Source organism: Palaemon carinicauda, chromosome 11, assembly GCF_036898095.1.
Source record: "Palaemon carinicauda isolate YSFRI2023 chromosome 11, ASM3689809v2, whole genome shotgun sequence".
Lineage (NCBI taxonomy): Eukaryota > Metazoa > Arthropoda > Malacostraca > Decapoda > Palaemonidae > Palaemon > Palaemon carinicauda.
The window spans coordinates 85,403,888-85,426,474 of record NC_090735.1 but is presented as its reverse complement, the minus strand read 5'-3'; the positions used below and the strand labels follow the sequence as shown (position 1 = coordinate 85,426,474).

The 22,587-nt window shown below is 39.8% G+C and overlaps 1 protein-coding gene across 7 annotated transcripts in view; it reads right to left on the bottom strand.

Moving 5' to 3' along the window:
- The window catches only part of LOC137650081 (venom allergen 5.01-like), a 613,638-nt gene that overhangs the window by 11,132 nt on the left and 579,919 nt on the right, over positions 1-22,587 (bottom strand). The window lies entirely within an intron of this gene.

Sequence of the window (22,587 nt, the reverse complement as noted above, 5' to 3'; positions counted from 1 at the left end):
GAGGTGATTCAAGAGCTCCGTCAAACTTTTCTCTTACTTGGAGATCTGAATGGTAGACATCCTTTGTGGGGTGATGTTTTAGCAAACACCAGGGGCAATATTATATCATCAATTGTGGAAAACGAGGATATTGGACTCCTTAATACAGGAGACCCCATACACTTCCATGTTCAGACAGGTACCATGTCATGCATTGACCTTTCAATTGCTAGTTCTAACTGCTTTCTTGATTTCAATTGGAGGACATTAGATGATTGGCATACTAGTGATCATGAACCAATCATTATAAACACCAACAATGATCCACCTTTACAAAGATTGCCATGATGGAATCTTGACAAGGCGGACTGGGTTAAATTTCGTGAGCTAAGTGAAATCGAAGGGAGTGCAGAACAGTTTGAAAGTATTGATGATGCCATAGACCTACTGAATGTAACTCTCCATACAGCAGGAGTCAATTCGATTCCCAAAACCACAGGATCATTCAAATTAACTGTCTTGTGCAAAGCCACCAGAAAATCTCTTGACTAGGTTGTGTAGACGCCGAACTGAGAAAAATTTTATAACATACAAAAGGTGTAGAGCACAGTTCCGTCGTGCCATGAAAGAAGCTAGGCGCCAATCTTGGGTATCTTTTGTTTCCTCAGTCAACAGAAGAACACCACCATCTTCTGTATGGAGGAAAATAAAAAAGATTGCAGGCAAATTTATCCCAAACCCACCACCAGTGTTGAAGGTGAACGGTCAGTATATAACTGAAGCAAATGATGTTAGCAATGCCCTGGCCGATCATTTTTAAAATGTATCATGCAAGTGTGATGGAGCTCCTGGTCACCAGTATAGGAGCATTGAAGAAAATAAAATTTTAAATTTTGCAACAGGAAGGGAAGAGTCTTATAATTCTCCTTTTACTGAAAGAGAATTTGATTCCGCACTTGCTAATTGTAACAATACAACCCCCAGACCCGATGGAATTCCATATGCAATGATTACACATGTATATTTTAACATCAAAGTTATTTATTTTAAGCATTATTAATAGAGTATGGCATGGTCATATTTATCCAAGTGTTTGGGAACTAGCCATTATTCTAGTCTTTTCAAAATACGGTAAGGACAAGTTTCTAGCTGCGAACTATCAACTGATTGCATTGACATCTTGTTTATGTAAAATCATGGAGAAGATAGTCAATGCAGGACTGATGTGGTACATTGAAAAGAAGGGTACTTTATCACTTATTCACTGTGGATTCAGAAAAATGCACTCAACAACTGATGTGTTGATACGGCTTAAGTCCTCTATTTGTGAAGCCTTTGCTTCCAAACAGCACCATGTGACAGTTTTTTTTTTTTTTCTACCTTGAAATGGCATATGATACTACATGGATATATGGTATACTTAAAACCATTCATGGATTAAGAGGAGAGCTACCACTGTTTATCCAATCATTTCTTTCACATAGAGTTTTTAAAGTGAGAGTGGGGGAAACTCTATCCTGAGTGTAACCCTTTTTGTACTAGCAATTAATGGGATATCCTCAGCCATTCCCTGGGATGTTCTCTCAACACTATTTGTGGATGATCTCTCCATATCATTTGCTGGAGCTAGAATGGCAACGTTTGAGAGAAAACTACAAATCACAATTGACAAAATTATCCAATGGGCTGATATGAATGGATTTAAGTTTTCAACAAGAAAAACTACTATTGTACATTTCTGTTGTATCCAGGGAGTACATCCAGACCCGGATATATACGTGAAAGGTCAACAGATCCCATGTGTAGGGGAAATTAGATTTTTAGGGTTGATTTTCGATTGCAGGTTGACATGGATTCCACACTTAAAGGAATTTAAAGCTAAATGTCTTGAGGCTCTGAATCTTTTAAAAGTATTGTTCCATACATCCTGGGGGATAGACTGTAAAACTATTTTAGAATTATAGATTAAATATATCATGCTGGTATAAGATTGTCCACAGGAGCGTTTAGAAACTCACCTATCCCAAGTCTTCTTGTTGATGCTGATGAGTTACCTCTAGACCTTTACCGCATGTCTTCCATTATTCGGTATTGGTTTAGGTGACAAAGACTCCCTAGCTCTTTAGCCTTTCAGACTACAAGCCTTGTAAGGAACTCAACATACTTTGAGTTGCACCAAAAATCTCCTCAACCTTATGGTTTTCGAGTAAAACAATTATTAAACAGTCTTGATAAAATTAGAAGTAAGGTACTTCCATTTAAGATATCATTAACCCCTCTGTGGAAATTACCAGAGATATCTTTTTGTAAATATTTTATTGGTGCTGAAAAAAACGACTGAATTAGAAGCTAGGTCTCTTTATATGGAACATAGGAAATCAACCTTTATATATACCGATGGCTTCAAATGTGATGCTGGCGTTGGATTTCGAGTACTGTATATAGTAGCTCTTTTAACTGTAGAGGTGCACTTAATCCAATATCTTCCATATTTACTGCTGAATTATATGGCATACTAACTGCTATTGAGAAAATAGCGTTAAAAGAGGAGTGCAATTCTACCATTTATAGTGATTCAAGAAGTGTCCTTCAAGGTGTAGAAGACTTTAATTCTAATAACCCTTTAGTTTTGAAGATTTTATAGTGGATTTTAATTATTGGCCTAAAAGGTATAACAGTTCAATTTTGCTGGGTTCCGGCACATGTAGGTGTGTCTGGAAATCAAGAGGCAGATTCACTGGCAAAGAGTGCTGCAGCCGAGTTGCTACCAAGAAGGTATCCCATTCTCTGTAATGATTTTTTTACCAGCAATTAAGAATTCTATTTATAACAACTGGCAACAGCACTGGAATAGTTTAAGCAAATATAAGATGAAAGAAATTGCTATTGATATAACCCCTTGGAGATATAATGGGATGCCCTGAAAATGGGAGACTACTCTTTGTCGTCTCCGCATTGGTCACACTTGGATGACACACAAGTTTCAGCTGGCTGGCCAACACCAACCATATTGCGACGAATGTTTGATACCCTTGACAGTGGGGCATTTGTTGACTGATTGCCCCTCTTATAGTACTGAAAGAATTATATATCTGTTTGAAGCTTGGGGTGTAGATGGCAGGTTCATCCTTGCCAAGATCCTTGGACATGATGTGTTGTACAGTGCTAGTGGCATTTTTAAATTTGTATCAGAAGCAGGTCTTCGTAATGCTATTTGACTTTTATAACATATTTACTTTTCTGGTTTTTATTGAATATTCTTTAAATTTTTATTTATAATAAACGATATTGGCGTCAATGACCTTTGATGTCAAGATGCCAAAGATCTTCAAATCATTCATTCATTCATTCTTTGCAACCTATTACTTAGAAATTCACTAATGATGCTGAAAAAAAAAGACCCATCCACTCCCAACTGTTTGAGTTTGAAAACAAGGGCCTCATGATTAACACGGTCATAGGCAGCACTAAAATCAAGGCCAGTCATATGAACTTCCTGACCACAATCAAGAGATTTCTGTTCAGAATTTGAGATTGTAAGAAGGGTATCACATGTTCCAAGGGCTTTACGAAAGCTAAATGGCAAACTAGGGAACAGATGATAAGCTTCCGCAAACCTATTCAGATGTTTTGCCAAAATGCGTTCAAAAACTTTATAAAATAATGGAGTTTTTTAAATTGGGTAGTAATCAGTTGGACTTGCTACCACAAACACATTTACATTACAGAGTAACATTCTCCAACAAGTGCTGGAATCTCCTCTTCTTGCTAACTTGTGCAAAATAACAGATAACTTTAGAGCTAAGAAATCTATGGTCTTTATAAAAAACGAAGGAAAAATACCATTTGGGTCTCCACCTCCATAAGCATCAAGGTCCATCAAGAGAGCTTTAAATTCACAAGATCGAAAAGCTAAACTAGTTAGTTTAGCCTTAGGAAAAACAAGAATGATTAAGATAAAGTTTATCATTTCTCTGCTTACTGTCAAACACATCAGCTAAAAGGGTTGCCCTTTTCTTTGGACAGTGAGTGACAGAGCCATCTGGCTTAGGTAAAGGTGGAATTGTTGCGTCTACACCAAACACTTTGGTTCCTGAGTTGTACCAGGAAAGGGTTTTTTTATGGTTAAATTTTACTCCTTTTCAGTTGAAGCATAAACTCTCTGAGCAAAAGCTCTTAGCTGAGTATAGTTATGCCAAGTCAATTCTGATCTGTTACCCTTCTAAAAATGATAGGCCTCCTATTTCTCCAAATAAGCACGTCTACAATCATCATTGAACCTGGGGTTATCTTTCACTTGGTACCTTAGCATATGAAAAGGGACACACCTATCAATTATGTTGACTAGATTCTCATTCAAAGGAACAGCAGGATCAACACCTACAATTGACTAATTCAAACCCAAAAGGTCACTCAAAATGCCATTCCAATCTTTATATTTTATATATATCTTATATGAGTATGATATATAAGGGACAGGCTGCTCAGTCTTCACTACTAATGAAATTAAGGCATGATCAGGTGTTCCAGCTAGAGAACTAACGTTACTTGTTATAATACCAGAGGAGTCTGTGTATGATAGGTCCAAGCAGTTACCAGACCAGTGAGTAGCTTCACTTATGATTTGCTGACAGCCTTATTCAGAGGCAAAGTCCTAAGCTCTTAAGCCATGGCGATCAATATGAAAAACAGAACTTAACCACTCCCTATGGTGAGCATTAAAATCACCAAAAACACAAAAGAGAATCATTCTATTACCTTGCATCTTAGCCATAATGGTAAAAAGACAGTCGAGGATGGAATCCTCCATGTGTGGATTCTGGTAGATCGAACACAAATAGTAGTTACGCCTGCCACAAGCTTTTATTACCTAAATGTCATGGCATTCACATCCATAGCAGGATTTATGAGAGCCAAGGTACTCAGTCCTAATATACATCACCATTCCCCTGGTCCTAGGAATGGCATCCCTTTTCAAAATTATTGATTTTTAAAGCCAATTATTAGTAGTTGAGATGAGTACCTTGTATTAGAAACCAAAGCTTCTGAGCACAAAAGAATATCATGTCTGGACGCAACTGTCAGGTCTTGAATATATGCATGCAGACCACGAATATTGCAATGCAGTATATGACACAGACAAAGTCTAGGATGTACTGGTCCAGGATTTCGTTGATGTCTCCAGCCAGGATAAGAATTAATGGCAATACAAATGATGCATCATACTTGAAAACTGAATTTATGATGATGATGATAAAAACAATATGTACAGAAATACAAATAAAGTAATTGATAAATACCCTTAGACTATATATAACAAGTTGGAAAAACTGGTCGACATGACAGAGCTGATACACCATGCAAAGCTAGATACCTTCCAGGATAGCCACTTCAACTGAAGGGATGACAGTAAGGATTGTTTTGAAAAGAAAAAGAAACAGATAAGGAAAAGACAACCTCTTGATAAATCATTAGGCATCCATAGCCCTTCTATTCAGCTTGCCCAACACACCATTTCAAAAAACAAGAGGAAAAAATAAAAATAAGATAAAAGTGTACCCGAGTGTACCTTCAAATAGGAGAACTTTAACCCAAGACAGTGGAAGACCATGGTACAGAGCGTATAGCACTACCCAAGACTAGAGAACAACACTTACTTGCTCGAATAATATCCTACATCCCCCCCAAAAAGCAAGGCATTACTGAATAAAGAAAAGCAAGCACACATAATGTGTGGTGATTAAACGAACAAAATGCTCATATAAAACAAAAATGAATTTTTCATATCTATCTATCTATCTATATATATATATATATATATATATATATATATATATATATATATATATATATATACATACATATATATATATATATATATATATATATATATATATATATATATATATATATATATATATATATATATATATATATATACTTGTAAGAATATGAATAATTGATATATTATTCAACTGTAGTAGGGGTATGCAAGCAGAAGATAAAAAATCTTGGGTCAAGTATTATATAACATAATCATTCATCCAGGCAGGGCACCAGGAGGCACATGAGCTCCCTCTATGCACAGGTGTTGGTGCAGGGGCCATGACTCTCTCCTTTGGATCTGGAGTTGGACCTACTGGTGGCGCATATTTTAAATAACGTTGATTTCTCTTAAGCATTCTGCCATTTCCATCCACTTTAATCAGATATCGCCGATATGGATATATCTCCATCAAAATGCCTGGGATTTCCAACTTTCAGACATGGTAATAGTTTAGCATTTGAATTATACGATTCTCTATCCCTTTAGTCAGATTTAACCATTCCCTTTTCTCTTTCTTTCTATGTAGTTACCCAATGGCTATCTGGTAAATAATATTCCTTTTACATAATTGAGTCTCACAATTGCCTACCCAAAGCTGACTGTACCGGGGACTAATCAATATCCCTAAGAGGCGTGTTGCGATATTGCATAAGCGCTTTTGCAGCCGAATCGGTCTAGAGACTCCCATCCCCTCTCACAATGTCCCTTATCATAAGTTTGGCAGAGTGCACAGCTGCTTCTGCTCGCACAGTAGACTGTGGGTAGTGGGCTGATGAGATACAAAGTTTTACACCCCATCTTCTATAAAAGTCAATAATTTCTGCACTCACCAAATTTGTTCCACCATCTGTGGAAATTTCCTCAGGTGTACACCTTAGACAAAACTTTATTCTCATAACAAGAATTATTTTAGACGACATTACTCCTTTAGCAAAGTAAGATATCTCAAACCAGCCAGTCAATCTATCTGCCTACGCTAAATAGAACTTAATTTATACTTGGAAAAAATCAACCACATTCTTTTGGAATGGATATTCTGGTGGGTCTGAGGATATAAGGGGTTCTTGCTGTTGTGAGGGAGAGTATATATTACATGTTATACACTTGGATCTTTGGAATTTAATATCTGCCTCCATTTCAGGCCAGTAAACAGACTGGCGAGCCCTATGTAACATAGAATCCACACCAAGGTGGCCTGAATGTAAACTACTGGCTATATTATCTCTTAAACTTCAAGGAACCACCAAACGAATATGTCCTTCGTCAAAAACATATGTCACTAACCCTTTAATGTAACTGAGCCTTCCCCTAACTTGACAGTAAGATTTCAATTCAGGTTCAACAAATTTCTTGCTTTTTAGACAATTTCCTTCATGAAATCTCTTTAATAGCAGCTGATAGTCTATGTTGTTTCTGGCATATCTTTCTATGTCTTGGCTATTAAGAACTATGATGTACTTCTCTATGACATATGACGCAATCACAGCTGCCGATGTTGCCATATCTACATCTTCTACTTCCATAACATCGACATCATCAGGTGTTGCCTTTATGCTAGGGTAACGAGATAATGTGTCTGCAGCAGTTTTTCTTTTTCCTGGAATATATTTCACAGTGAATCCCAATTGGATGGTTTTTTTTTTTAATCTGAAAAGCCTAGGGTTATCAATGTGTGTTGATTCACGATCACCAAACAACTTAACTAAAGGTCAGTGATCTGTCACCAATGTCAAGTTAAGACAACCCAACAAAAATAAACGTGCCTTGTTTGGGCTCGAGCCATGTCGTCCTGATGGAAGTTCCCTTCGGCTACTTCCTACTGTATAATATTTCTGTGAATGATATCAAAAGAGAATTACCGTCAGGTATCACAGGGCTCCAACCCCCGGAATGACTATGCGAAGATATCGTGTATAATAAGGAACGTATCCGAAGATAACCATAGGTATCTACACCCCCAATAGACCTTACCCAATCTAATCCACTAAGGAGAAGGATAAGTGAGGAGCTGTTACATATCATCTCGCTAAAGCAAACTGCAAAGAAAGGTTGGTAATCAACTTAGACGATGAAGAGGAAGCCATCATACGAAGAAAATCTTCAAAATAAGCTGATAAAGAGCGCACAACAAATAAGTACAACAGTAGATTGAAGTTGCGACAAAGGAATGAGGCACCAGAGACGTACGAGGGCACCGTAAGGTTGTAAATGTTTTGGTTCCCTACAGGGAAAGTTATTTAGCTTTTATGTTGAGGGAGCTGGAGCACTCAGAGTCCAGCTAGCTTGGGCGTCTGGTTTAGTACCTAATCGCCCTTATTTTTCGTGTTCACTTTATTTATTGTGTAAGTTTCACGTCAGCTAGTAGTTTTTTAGCATTGCGATGCTTTGGGCTCTATTTTATGTTTGCTTTTACACTGCATTTTTGTATTTTATGTTTTTGTTGGTGCGTGTCAGTTTCGGTTAGCCTAGCCTAGAGACTGGTAACTTTTCAGTTGAAGACAGACTCGCCGATGTCATTTAGGTCTGTCTTACTGGACTCGTTGACAGTGTCCTTTTCCTTTGGGGTTTTTATTACCTCAGTTATACTAGTTTTCTGAGTTATTTTGTCCTCTTGTTTGCGATTTTCGGTATTTTAGACCGTTTAGGCTCTCGGCCATCATGCTGCAATCAATGGTGATTTCCCTGGCTAGGTATGTGCAGTTTTTTGGAGCTCCCCTTTGCGAAGGGTGAGCTCATTTATTATATCATAAGTCGGTAAGCTGCCTTTATGTACTGCCGTCCCTTTAGCCTTTGTGATTTCTCCTTTGACCCGCTGCATTCAGGCCTAGCCTATCCTTCAACGGCATATCCGTTGGTCCGCCATACTACATTTGTTCAAGATTTCTGATGCTGGGTTCTTGCAGTTCTTTTGAGTTCCCCTTTGTGAAAGGTGAGCTCAAAATGTCGGTGCACTGACACTAGTGTTCTTCCATTTCCTAGCCTCTGGGATCTTTTAGATCGAGTAGCACTATTACTTACTTGTTTATTTTAGTTACTTATAATGGGCATTCTATCCCATGTCGTTACCTCTCTCTGTGGTTGGTCTTTCTGGCACTGACATTGACCTCAGAATTGTGCTTTATGATGCTGTTTTTGCAATTGTTGTTGGTGAGGGCTAGTTCCCTCCGGGTTCTGGCCCTCCAGATCCATCAGCATACTTCTCCATGTGGAGTGAGTTGTTAGACTGACGGCGGCACCGGTACTTACGGCCTTGTCATCTCCTACGGCATTCCTTTCCATTTACCTGTAACACTGATGCGTCACTATTTACGGCGGTGCCACTTTTAGCGGCACTGCCGTCATATACGGCACTATCTTTCTGCGGAAACTATTACTGTTTGTCTCCGCTGCCATACGTTTACCGACATTGTCGTTACTGGCGGCGGGACTAGTCTTAGTATATGGGAATGATCATTGTGCCTTCACCTTCGGGTGAGTTTTATGTTGACAACAATGCCGTTACTAGAGTGTGCCTGTACTCCCGGCAACATTTGTACCTCTAAGGCACATGTCCTTTTCTTTTGAGACCGCTTTATCTACTATAAGGTGGGTTCTCTACTATCTGTAGATGAGTACAACTACAGATTAACAAAAAGGCCTTATTTCTTCTACTTTTGAGGCTTCTTGATGTATGCTGGCCATGGATGTCTCTTTTACGAAAGATCTTCCGTGTCTTGGCATAGAGATAACCACTACATATGGTTACGTGTTTTCTATCAATTTATCCATTTCCCTTTGAGGGTATGGATAGGATTTTTGATTGACAACTCTACAGGTTAGATCCCTTTGTTGGGTTCTCTCTTGTAAGATTATCAATTTGAATTTTAGTATTTTGTTGCTACAGACATTTGCTCAGTTATTGATGCGTCGATATCGTATTCTATTTGAATACAGGCTCTGTTGCTTTCTGATTGGCTTTTTCTCTGCAGAGATATAGAAGCTATGGTTCTTTTTATGAGCATACCCTCCTCCCCCCCAAACTATTATGTTACACGTAGCAATTATCTTTTAAAGGCTATCTATGCCAATCTCACGCCCTTTATAGGGGTTTGGATATTTTGTTCTTTATCTCATACTTTCTCACCAGTTGCAATTGCACACAATTTGAGGATTATTATTCCCTTGATTGTTAGCATAGAATGTTACTAATCCATTCTTTTCAGCCTTTGGTGATTTCTAGAGACACACATACTCATATCTCTTCTTTTTCTCTTTACAAGCGGTGTCTACGAAGGAGATGCACTGTAGAGTGCAGATTTGTACCAGGACCGTGAGGCACCCTTGCGGTCATGATACTTGTAGGACCTATGCCAAGTGTCGGAGGATGAAGGGTCCAGTCTCTTACTGGGATCCACAAGATTGCAGTGTATGTAAGGACATGCATCATTCAGGGTGGATATCGAAGGATATCTCCGAGGATGACCAGATGTTCTTCCAGAGATCTCTTCGTACGTTGGTCAGGGGATTTAACAAGAACGCCGATCCAAAGGCTAGTTACCTTCCAGCAACAGAGTAGAAGGATTCCTCTTCCCTAAGGCGGCACCTTACTCGGTTTTGGGTTATTTTCAGCCTAAGCCCATCCCAACCGTCCAGCTACATGTGGATGAGGCATTAGGTGCTATGAGCCTGAATTTAGAAAACATGCTATCTACTGTGGAGCCAGATGACGAACCTCTCCCTATGGTGGATGATTCTTATCTGCCTGAGTTGGATGATGATAGTGTGGCGTCTGTTAGGGACTCGGTTGTTTCCGCTGTTTCAACTTCTACTACGACAGTGGCCTCCCTGTCTATGACGACGACTACATCTTCCGTGGCAGGAGCGGTTCCTGCTACTTTTCCTGCTCCATGTCCTGTGGAGCCTGTGGAACCCAAACCCCCTCAATTCCCAAGTACATTGGGGGATTCGTCCCTATTGGCTAACATGAAGGTTTTCATGGAAGGGACTCAATAATATCAACGTATGATGTTCAAAGCCTTGCGTGAGGAGATACAGGCTTTGAAATCACAGGAGGAACCCGGTAAGGTTAAAGTCTTGCCTTCTCAGCTACCTTACTGTATGCAGCAGAATCTGTGGAGATACGCGGGTCACGCGGTACTCTCTGAGGGTATCCTCCGCATTGTCAAAGGGCTAGGCTCCCGGTGGCCGATCTGGAATTTTATCCAGATATTGAGGCCTATCCCTTTTGCTATGTGAGGTTAGCTGAAAGAGTTCCATTGAGGGATGATACTATCCCTAAAGAAACGATCCTTCTGGAACATACGAGGGCCCAGCACCTGACAGTGAAGGAAATGAAGACGGCAGGGTGTATTAACACACAGCTGGGTGCTTTTGATAAAAGGTTAGCCACCTTTGTAGCTCCAGACATGATGGTCTTTCCTTTTGCTTCGAAGGGCTTTGTAGCTGTGAAAAAGGCCATTCGTGAAGGTAAATCTCTCCCTGTGTTGGAAGAATGTAGACCTGTGTCACTCGTTCTTCCACATGATGCTGACCATTGGATGGATGTCCAGTTTACTTTTTCAGAAGGTTAACTTGATAAAGATGTAGCCAGTCGATAATTCAATGAGAAACTGCCCAGGATTCCTGAACACCTCCTTAAAGCTGAACTGGAGACTAGGGAGAGACTATCAGCTTCGATGTCTCTCCAGTGCTTCATGGAAATGATGATTGGGAATTTTACTGTTGCCCCAGTCTTTTCCCTGTTAGCAAAAACTCATCTGGCTACATTTATGAAGGATCTCTTTCCTTTCTTCCAGGCTTGTAGAGTCTGTCGAGAACATGTTCTCGCTTCATCCACTATACGCCATGAGCCCAAACGTCTCATCGACTCTTGCATATGAGGAAAGGAACTTTTCCCCAGAAACTAGTGAAGGAGGTTTTAAATAAGGCTGCAGCTGAGAATAAGAGTCTGTTCCAGAAGTGGGAGATCTCTCTGAAGAGGAAATTCACCCCTGGGGTAGGACCACAGCCTAAGAGGTCCCAAACCAACCTATCTTAGGAGGTCGTTTGCTCCTTCCCCCGCCAACATCCCTCAGACTGTTTTTTCCGTTCCTCATCCCATTACTTCACAGTCCCTGGCTTTCAATCCGGTGTATTAGCAGGGGTCGCCGTCCTTTTGATCCCAAAAGAGGGAAAGGGGTGGTAGAGCCCACTCAAAGAGAGGAGGCAGATCCAGGGGTCGCGGTCATCGAGGCGGCAGAGGAGGAAGGGGTATACATCCTCAGCTCAAACAATGAGGATATTCCGGTAGGGGGACAGCTGACCTTGTTCAAGGACCGGTGGTCATTCAGTCCCGGGGCACAGAGTGTCATTTCCAACGTATTGGGCTGGAAGTGGAAGAAACGGCCTCCAAAGCTCAGGAGATTTATCCAGAAGTCAACACTTTATCAGGAACAAAATGTACAAGACCTTCTGAAGAAAAGGGTTATCTGTTGCACAAGATCTATGAGATTTAAAGGTCGTCTATTTTGTGTGCCAAAGAAAGATTCGATTATACCTCAAACTTTTCTCGACTAGTCCCGTCTAAACCTGTTCGTTCAGTGCGACAAGTTCCGGATGCTGACTATTTTGCAGATACAGACCTTACTACCTCGGGAGGCTTACACCATCTCTATAGATCTTACCGACGCTTATTGGCATCTTCTGATAGGTCAACGCTTCTCCCCTACCTTGGTTTCAGCCTGGAGCGAAAGGCTTATGTATTCGGAGCTATGCTATTCGGGCTCAACATAGCTCGGAGAATTTTCACGAAGGTTATCGACGCAGTCGATCAACAACTTCGGGAAAAAGGCCTTCAAGTAGCGGCGTACCTGGACGACTGCCTGGTGTGGGCTCCTTCGGCACTGGAGTGCTCGGAAGCAACCTCTCAAGTAGTCAGGTTCCTGCAGTCTCTAGGATTTCAGATCAACTTCAAGAAATCAAGACTGGCCCAGGCTCAAGTTTTCCAGTGGCTGGGGATTCATTGGAACCTACAGTCTCATTCCCTTTATATACCTCCCTCCAAGAGGAAAGAAATTGCGAAGTCAGTCTGGTCTCTGATCAAGTCGGTAACGACCAAGAGGCGGTGCAGGAGAGGGTTCTAGGATCTTTGCAATTCGCCTCAGTAGCGAACCCTGTCCTCAAAGTACGGCTCAGAAATGCAAGCAGAGTTTGGAAACGGAGAGCCTCCAAAACTCTTCGCGACCATCAGAAGAAGAAAATGGTGTTACTCCAAAGACAACTTCAACCGTGGTCCACTGCCAAAAGTCTGTCACAGACAATACCGTTGTGCTTTCCTCCTCCGGTAGTGATTCTTCATATGGATGCCTCATTGAACGGTTGGGGAGGGGGGGGGGGGGTCATACCTCACTCAAGAAAGTTTTATGTGGTTGGTCCTAGAAATTTCAACAATTCCACATAAATATTCTGGAGGCCATGGCAGTCTTCTTGTCCCTCAAAAGGTTACACTTGAAGAAGAACATTCACATTCGTTTGGCCCTCGACAGAAAAGTAATAGGCAAGGTTCGAGGTCTTCTCAAATAAATGATGTAATGTTAGCCATCTTAACGATGGCTCAGAGGAAAGGTTGGCATCTGTCAGCATCCCACCTTCATGGAGTAAGAAATGTGATGGCGGACTCCCTATCTCGGACACAACCTCTAGAGACGGAATGGTCTCTAGACGGAAAATCATTCTCTTTCGTGCGGAATCAAGTCCGTGGTCTTCAAGTGGATCTGTTTGCAACGAATCTCACCAAGAAACTTCCCTGCTATGTAGCACCGAACATGGATCTAGCAGCAGTGAGCATGGATGCGATGACCCTGGATTGGAATCGTTGGGCAAGGATTTACCTGTTTCCACTCTTCAATCTTCTCATGAAGGTTCTGGACAGGCTTCGATTGTTCCACGGGACAGCGGCCCTGGTTGCTCCTCAGTGCCTGAAGAGCAACTGTTTCCCCATGGTGACAGAAATAAACCCCAAGTTGGTGCCGTTGCCCAACCCGATTTTTTCCCAGGAGGTACAGTGAAAGATTGTCTACGCTTCATCATGGAGAATGAACAACCTTCATCTCATGATTTCTTTGCCTTAGCTCTGGAAAAGAAATTTCAAATTCAATGTGACAAGTTGGAGTTTGCAGAAAATTATAAGATTTCCACTACCTTGACCCAGTATGAAACGTCGTGGAAGAAATGGGTCAAATACGTTAGGGACCAGAATCCAGATTCAATTACCATGGATTTTTGTTTGGGTTTGGGTTTGGGTTTGGGTTTTTGATTGACTTCCACGATTTTGTCGTACAAGTCAGCCCTTGCTTGACCTATTCTATACGCTTTTGATATCAATTTCAACACGGATCTCTTCAATAAGATTCCGAAAGCTTGTGCAAGGTTGCGACCGTCAGCTCCGCCGAAACCTATCTCCTGGTCTTTGGACAAAGTGTTACAATTTGCTTCGGAAATTGACAATCAAGCTGCTTCTCTTTGTGATCTGACTCAAAAAGTTATTTTTCTAATTGCAATGGCTTCTGGTGCTTGTGTTAGTAAGATTGTGGCTCTTTCTAGAGACAAGGGTAACATTGAATTTGTGGATAATGGTTAAGTTAATTTATACCCCGATCCTAATTTTCTAGCTAATAATGAACTTCCCTCTAAACATTGGGGTCCATTGAAAATAGTTCCCTAGTAAGTGATCTCTCCCTGTGCCCAGTGCAGTGCTTAAAAGCGTATCGATGAAGATCAGTGCATTTTAAAGGTGGTCAAATATTTAAGTGGGAAACAGTAGGACCAGATTTGTCTTTGAAAGAGAGAAGACAAAGATTACTTATTTTATAAGAAGAGCGGACGCGGCTAGTATGCCATTGGTTCATGACCCTAGGAAAGTGGCATCTTCAATTAATTTTTTCCAGTAAATGTCCTTTGAGGGTTTACAGTCATATACTGGTTGGAAGTCCACTAGGGTTTTCTTCAGGCATCATCTGAAACAATTGGAAGAGTTTTTGTTTCAAGAGCATTAACAATTTTCTGTTTTACAGGATTCATTAATGTATCTCTGATTTCAGTTTGTACTTGCATAACTATAGTATATCTGTGTTAGTGTCGATTACACTATAGTTCAATTTATTTGCTTACTTATAAGTTTTTGTCTTTATTATTTGACTTAATATGTCATAAGCTCCTTCCGGTGTGTTATGTCAGGTTTTTGTTTCTTCCCTTATATTACCTTGTGTATAGGCATAGTAGGGATGTATTATTGAGTAAAACCACATTTCCTTTTTGCCAATTATGTTATTTATTATTATTCTTTGCTCTGATTGTTTTTGTAAATAAAAGACTGTGATATTTTGCATGCCTTTTATTTCGAGCCCTATTTTATATTTTAGTGGCAAAAAAATTAGTGTGCCTATTGATTCTTATCCTTCCTGAACAGGTTTATCTAATAATCTCTGATGAGTATTTGTTCCATACGTTTTACTCATCGAACCTACTACAGTTTTAGCTGTTCGACATCTCACCATTAAAATTGGATGTCTTCCCCCTTGTGCAAGGTGTTGCTTTGTCCTGTTCTGCCTCCTTAACAGGCCATCATACTTATCAATACAACTTCATTATTGTTCGGGAATAAAGGTTGAGTTTGATACCTATGTTTTTACGAAATAATCCGGTTAGTGCATTTCGGTATCGGGACCTTTCTTCAATGCCTCCTACCGAGTAATAGGTAATTTTCTGGTACATTTCCATGAGGACGACATGGCTTGAGCCTAAAAAAGGGATTTTGTCATAGGAAAAATATATTTTTAGGTGAAATAGCCATGTCCTGATGGCCCACCCGTCACAACGTCCCTCCCCAATTCCTTGCAGGATGCTCCTTTTTTCACAGTAGTTCCGCTGCGATGTGGAATAAGGCACCAGAGACGTACGAGGGCACCGTTAGGTGAGAGGTTATGTAATGGCTCCTCACTTATCCTTCCCCTTAGTGGATTAGACTGGGTAAAGTCTATTGGGTGTGCAGATATCTATGGTTATCTTCACATACGTCCCTGATTATACACAATATCTTCGGATAGTTGTTCCGGGGTTTGGAACACTGTGATACCTGACGGTAATTCTCTTGTAATATCACTCGCAGAAATATTGTACAGTAGGAAGCAGCTGAAGGGAACTTCCATCAGGACGACATGGCTATCTCACCCAAAAATAGATTTTTCCCATGTCAAAATCTCTTTTTTAAACACCAGACCACTGCTGCAGCTCCACCTTCGGAGCATAATTTATCTCTTCTTTGGAGAGATGCCTACTTCCGCATAAAGCAAGTTTCCAACCTCCTGAACAACAAAAAGGAACCTCCATAGATATACATGCACAATATGGTTATAACACAACAAATCCTGTTCCTTCCGTACTCCAGTCTGTCAAAACAATAGTTGGGCGTTTCTTATCATAATAAGCTAAACCAGAAGACACTAATTTACACAAATACATTTAGCATAATCAAACCTTGACTTTCTTCCTGTAAGTGACAAAGTTCTACATAGAGATACTATCCAGTCCTAGTAGCATGATGGAAATCTTGTAACAGGATGTTCTCAGTAGATTGGTCAGATGCTTATTTTCATTTGCCTCTTCACCCTAAATAGAAAATATATAAAATAGGTTTTTGGAGGCAAGTGCCTTTGCTTAAACTGAGTCATGGCGCCAGTTTCACGGTAATTATATCTCCTAGAAAAAAGAACCTATTGTGTACTGTACTTGGAGGATCGCTTAATGCTTGGGATAAATGGGGAAAAGTTTGACAATCTCAGAAGAAGCATTTGTGAATTTTTAGAAATTTTTGGATTCCTATCAATCTTGAGAAATCACTTCTATGTCCTGCTCAGTCGATTCTCAGTTTGGTAATGATTATAGCCACAGCTCCTTCCCAGGCTTCCCCCATCTGACTAAAGGATCCACTCCTTCCTGAACTTGTGAAAGGAGTTAAGAAAGGGAACAGATATGCCAAGACACAAGTGAATGTGCTTACTGGGAACCATGGCCTTATTGGAGGTACTACCTCTTCTTTGTCTGCATCTTTTCCCACTTTTATGTGGGATCGATGTTTCTGGCCAGCGTTCTCCATCTACCTCTGTCCCAGACTTCATCACCAGGTTAATCCCTTTGATCGAAGGTCATAATGGATACAGTCCATCCACCTTCGCTTTGGTCTACCTCTCCTTCTCGTTCCCTGTACCTCCATTTCCATCACTCTCCTCCTAATATACTGTCCATCTCCTCTCATGATATGACCATACCACCTCAGTCTACTTTCTTGGATCTTATCTGATAGTTCTCTAACTCCTGTGGTACCCATAATTACCTCATTCCGTATCTTATCTCCTCTTGTGACCCCACACATCCATATCAACATTCTCATCTCTGCCACATCCAGTTTCTTCTCTTCTGTCTTCTTTATTGCCCACGTCTCCGCTCCATACATCATTGCCGGTCTCACAACTGTCCTGTGTACTTTACCTTTCAACTTAACCCCCATTTTCCTGTCGCATAGTACTCCACACACTTTTTTCTAATTCTTCCATCCTGCTTGTATTCTGTGGTTTATTTCTGCCCCCAGATCACCATCCTTTGCAACTGCCGATCCTAAATACTTGCAATTTTCAACTCCTTTCAATCTCTCTCCTTGTAAACTAACTTACCCATTCTCCCCATTTTTCATTTTCAAATACTCTGTCTTTTTCCTGATGATTTTCAATCCTCTATTTTCCATTTCTCTTCTCCACTCCTCCAGTTTCTCTTCTACTACCTCTTGCCTAGTGCCACACAGTATAACATCATCAGCAAAAAGCATACACCAAGGAGACTGATCTCTAATGCCTTGTGTTACTACATCCATGACCAGATCAAATAGGTAAGGGCTCAATGCAGACCCCTGATGTAGTCCCACATTTACTGGGAAACTTTCTGTTAGGCCTATACTGCTTTTAACATTTGCTTGTGCCCTCTCATACATATCTTGGGTGATTCTTACGTATTTCTCAGGGACTCCGTTTTCTCTCATACATCTCCACAGCTCCTGTCGTGGTACTCGATCGTATGCCTTCTCAGGTCAATAAAGACCATATGTAATCCTTTCTGTTTCTTCCTATTTTTTTCTATCATCTGCCTCAAAGCAAATACTGCATCTACAGTCTCTCTTCCAGGCATGAATCCCAATTGTTCCTCACCAATTGTTTCATCTCTGATCTCTTCTCAATGATCTTCTCCCACATCTTCATAGTATGGCTTATCAATTTTATGCCTCTGTAGTTGCCACATTCCTGGATCTCTCCCTTCCCCTCATAGATGGTGATGATTAGGCTTCCTCTCCATTCCTCTGGCATCTTTTCCTGATTGAAGATCTTTTGCATCAGGTCCCACAAGATATCTATGCCTTTCTCTCCAAGACTCTTCCTTACCTCTACTGGTATACGATCCGGTCCTGCAGCTTTACTATTTTTCATCTTCATTACTGCTTGTCCCACTTGTCTTCTAGTCACTCCTATGGTAACTGCCTCGTATGGGAGTCCATCTTCAAATCCTGTTCTTGGGTTCTCCTCATTCAATAGTCCATTTACCCGAGCTTGGGACTGGCATCAAGTTGAGGCTGGCTTGTTTCCCCCCCCCTCCCTCAGTGGCTGGGTTATTGGAGGCAATACCGCTGGAGAGTTATTGGCTCTTTTGACTGGCCAGACAGTACTACATTGGACCCTTCTCTTTGGTTACGGCTCATTTTCCCTTTGCCTACACATGCACCGAATAGTCTGGCCTAATCTTTGCACATTCTCCTCTGTCCTCATACACCTGACAACACTGAGATTACTAAACAATTTTTTTTCTCTCAAGGGATTAACTACTGCAATGTAATTGTTCAGTGGCTACTTTCCTCTTGGTAAGGGTAGAAGAGACTCTTTAGCTATGGTAAGCAGCTCATCTAGGAGGAAACTCCAAAATCAAATCATTGTTCTCTGGTCTTGAATAGTGCCATATTCCTCTGTACCTTGGTCTTTCACTGTTTTGGAGTAGAGTTCTCTTGCTTGAGGATATAATATGGCACACTATTCTATCTTATTTCTCTTCCTCTTGTTTTTTTAAAGTTTTTTACAGTTTATATATGAAATATTTATTTTAATGTTGTTACTGTTCTTAAAATATTTTGTATTGTTAATTATTTTTTGTTTAGTTTCTTTATTTCTTTCCTCACTGGGCTATTTACCCTGTTGGAGCCCTTGGCCTTGTAGCATTCTGCTTTTCCAACTAGGGTTGTAGCTTAGCAAGTAATGATGATAATAATAATAATATCCCCACACCAGGTTAAGAGTAAGGACATTCCAGTTTCATCCAAGGCTAATCCTTGTAGCACCTTAAGCTGCTAGCCGGATACATGTTTGGACCTCAGAACTGGCTATGGCTTCTCCATTTAAGGATCTGGTGAAAGTCTTGATAATATAACTAAATTCCTCAGTTCTTTCACCAAAAGAAGAAATTTTAGTTCCCAAGCATCAGTAATTCGAGCTCAGCTCAAGCATGATAGTTTCTGATAGTGTCTGCAACATCGACTGCCCCTGTGAGCTAAGGATGGGGAGTTTGGGATTGTCAACCTGCTGGGTTATCAGCAGCCATTGCCTGGCCCTCTCTGTTCATAGCTAGGGAGGAGGTTGCTTGGGTGTTTATCAAATGTATATATGGTTGGTCTCTAGATTATTGTCCTGCTCCATGCCTCTGCCACTCATGAACGACCTTTAAACCTTTAATAGTTTAAGAGGAAATATGGAGGAATATTGAGGTGGTTCTTGAGTCTTTAGAACCTGCCAATCTGTGGAATTGACCGTCAATGCTGTTATTAATAGTGTTGGCATAAGCTAAGGGGGTTCAGTAAATTGATTTCAGTCCCTTTTCAGTTAAGGTGGGGAGTAGCATAGCTGGGGGAGGGAGTTTTAAAAATGCCCATTTGGCCTCCAAATTATACTAAAAAAAAAGTAAGTAAATAAGTATACATTGAAGATTACCACCAACTCACCACCTATTCTATGTCTATAAATGTGGGCTTTTTTTGTTGGGGGAACAGTTTCTTTTTACTCCCTAAGTTCAAGTCCAAGTACGACTTTCAAATGGAGACTTTACTTATGCACTTAGATATTCTGTTTTTAGCGATTATTATGGGTAAGAATGCAATAGAACTTATCCTCTCATTAGGGAGAGCTCTGCAGATCAATATGAACAGGGCAGCGAGGTTAGAGGCTCAGCAAGAAATATGTTTTGTGGGTTAGACTACCTATCAAAGAATGGTATGGCAGCATAACCGCAAGTCTACTATCACTAAAGCTTGCAAGGGTGTGGATGATGAGAGTTTGAGGTTGGCTAAACAACAGCATCACTTCCTTCATGTTCATCAAGAACCTGTCATGAGAAAGTATTTTAGAGAGAGCCAGTGGAGAAGCACTTCAATTTATGCCAAATATTGTCTGTAAAGTGGGACTAGTTTTGGGATGATTGGTCTCCAGGAACTACAGTTACTGTAGGAGACATACTAGTTAAGAAATGGTTTCGTACTCTAGACTAGAATGTAAGTAGTAAAGGTAGGAATTTAGTCAGGGCATGGATTTGTACTTTAGAATTATGGTTGAGTATTTTGTGAAGAACAAAAAGGTATTGAGCTTGGTCAAGGCACTATTGGAGACCTTTCTTCTTATGACCAAGAGTTGTCTGGAAAAAATCTTGCATATATAGGGCTTTCTTTTTTTTTACTTTTATTATTTGGGTAGATTTCCTTGAACTGTAGCAGCCACCACTACCGCTTTCCACATTAGTATGGGATACAGCAATGAACTTCGGTTAGATTTTTTTTTTTTTTTAGACTAGAATTGATTATTTAGATAGTCATCAAAGTTTATAGCATATCATACCAATAGGGAAAGCTGTAGAAGTTTTTATTTCAAATTTAGGGGTTGGGGCTGTTCCATCTAGAGGAGGAACAGTAATGAATTTTGATAGGCAGTGAAATAATTAATTATAATCTAAAAAAAAAATTTCCCCCTGAAATTGAGGTTCACATAAAGAAAGTTGTATGGGGATTGTTTGTATAAACTTCACGACCGAGAAGGGCGGGTAGACATTCCACAAATTATCTTCCAGATCCAGCTAACTACAGTAGTAATATGGAAGCAGATAAAAAACTACTGTTTTACCCTTGAATGAGAGCCATTTAAGGTTCTTGTAAAACTAGTGCATATAGCAAAAATTCCAAAAATCTGTGTAACATATAAACTGATTTATAACAGGCCAGGTCCACTCTTGCCAAGGTATGTATGCATGAAGTATATATTTGATCTTAATGACTTTTGCTCTAAAGAATCTATTTAAAAAGGTATTTAATGATGATTTAGGATGCATAATTGATGGAAAACTACAACTGTGGAAAAGAGAGTTTGAGCTACTTCAACACTCTACTTTCTTCATATATGAATTTCTGTCCTATTTTCACTAACCACCAGGTGTAATAACATCTGGTTATTGTTGATATCAATTGAATATAACCTTTCTCACAAATAGAACACGACCAAATTATGTGAGCACCTCCTAAGAAAGGACAAATCCAGAATAAACCTTTCAAGTTTTAGGAACATCTTGCCAAATTTGTAGATATTTTAATTTCTTCAAGTGAACACTACAGTGATAAAATATTTCAATAAACCACGAAATTGAATATTTAGAATTATAGGGCTGGGTTGAAATATTATTTTTTTTTCTTTTCGAGTTGGAGGGTAAAAATTGAGCGGAGAAAATATTCAATGTAGATAACCATGTGTAATGCAAGTAAAAGAGCAGATGGAAAACAGCAAAGCTGAGGATTGGGGAGAGGAAGGAAAATGAAGTGAGCTTAAGCTGCTCACATGTGTAACACCATCTTGCAATAAGCAATAATGCTTTCTTCATGAATAAGGATGTAACCCAAGTTAAATTGCCTTGTCGGTGACCTCACGTGGTGCACTGTGGATATTACTTGATGGTTTTTGCAGTGTTTTATTTGGGTCTGACTGCATCTACTTTTCAATGTTCTTTATCTCTTCCAGTTTCCTCTTGCTGTCCAACCTCGTACTTTTGCTAGTTAATGCAATTGTAGGGTTTCCCTAGCCTAGCTGCACAACCTTGCTGCATGGCCTCCCATCACTGTGCCCAGATTTTATAAAACCAAAGCAATTGAGGATTTGTTTATTTTATGAGGAAAATCTAAAATATTTTATTTTATTCAAGCACAAACCTCTAATATCCATTTAAAACTCATTCTCTTAACACCTGAAGCTGGACTGATAAAGATAATTGGTTTTGCATGCTAGTTGGGATGATTTACATAAAAGTGACCACCTGTGTGCGGAGATTAACCAGTTTAATAAATGTGCCTTTTACCATTTAATGATAAGTAAGGTATGACGTTTGAAGTTTGTATTTATTGGTACTTATAATGTACTCTACACTATATTCCAATTCGTTCAAATAATGTATACTTTTTCATTTGAGCTGAATATTTATACCTAACAATCGTACACATATTGTACAGTATTGTATTATTTTAGGCTTTCATATTGATGGAAAGAAGTTTGCTATACACGTTACTAAAATTGTCATATACTGTACTATATTAAAAAATTTCACCAAGAATATCAAGGATATAGAAAATTCACAAAGATATACTCCTGTATTCAAATCAACTTATGATAGAACTAAGCATCTGTGAA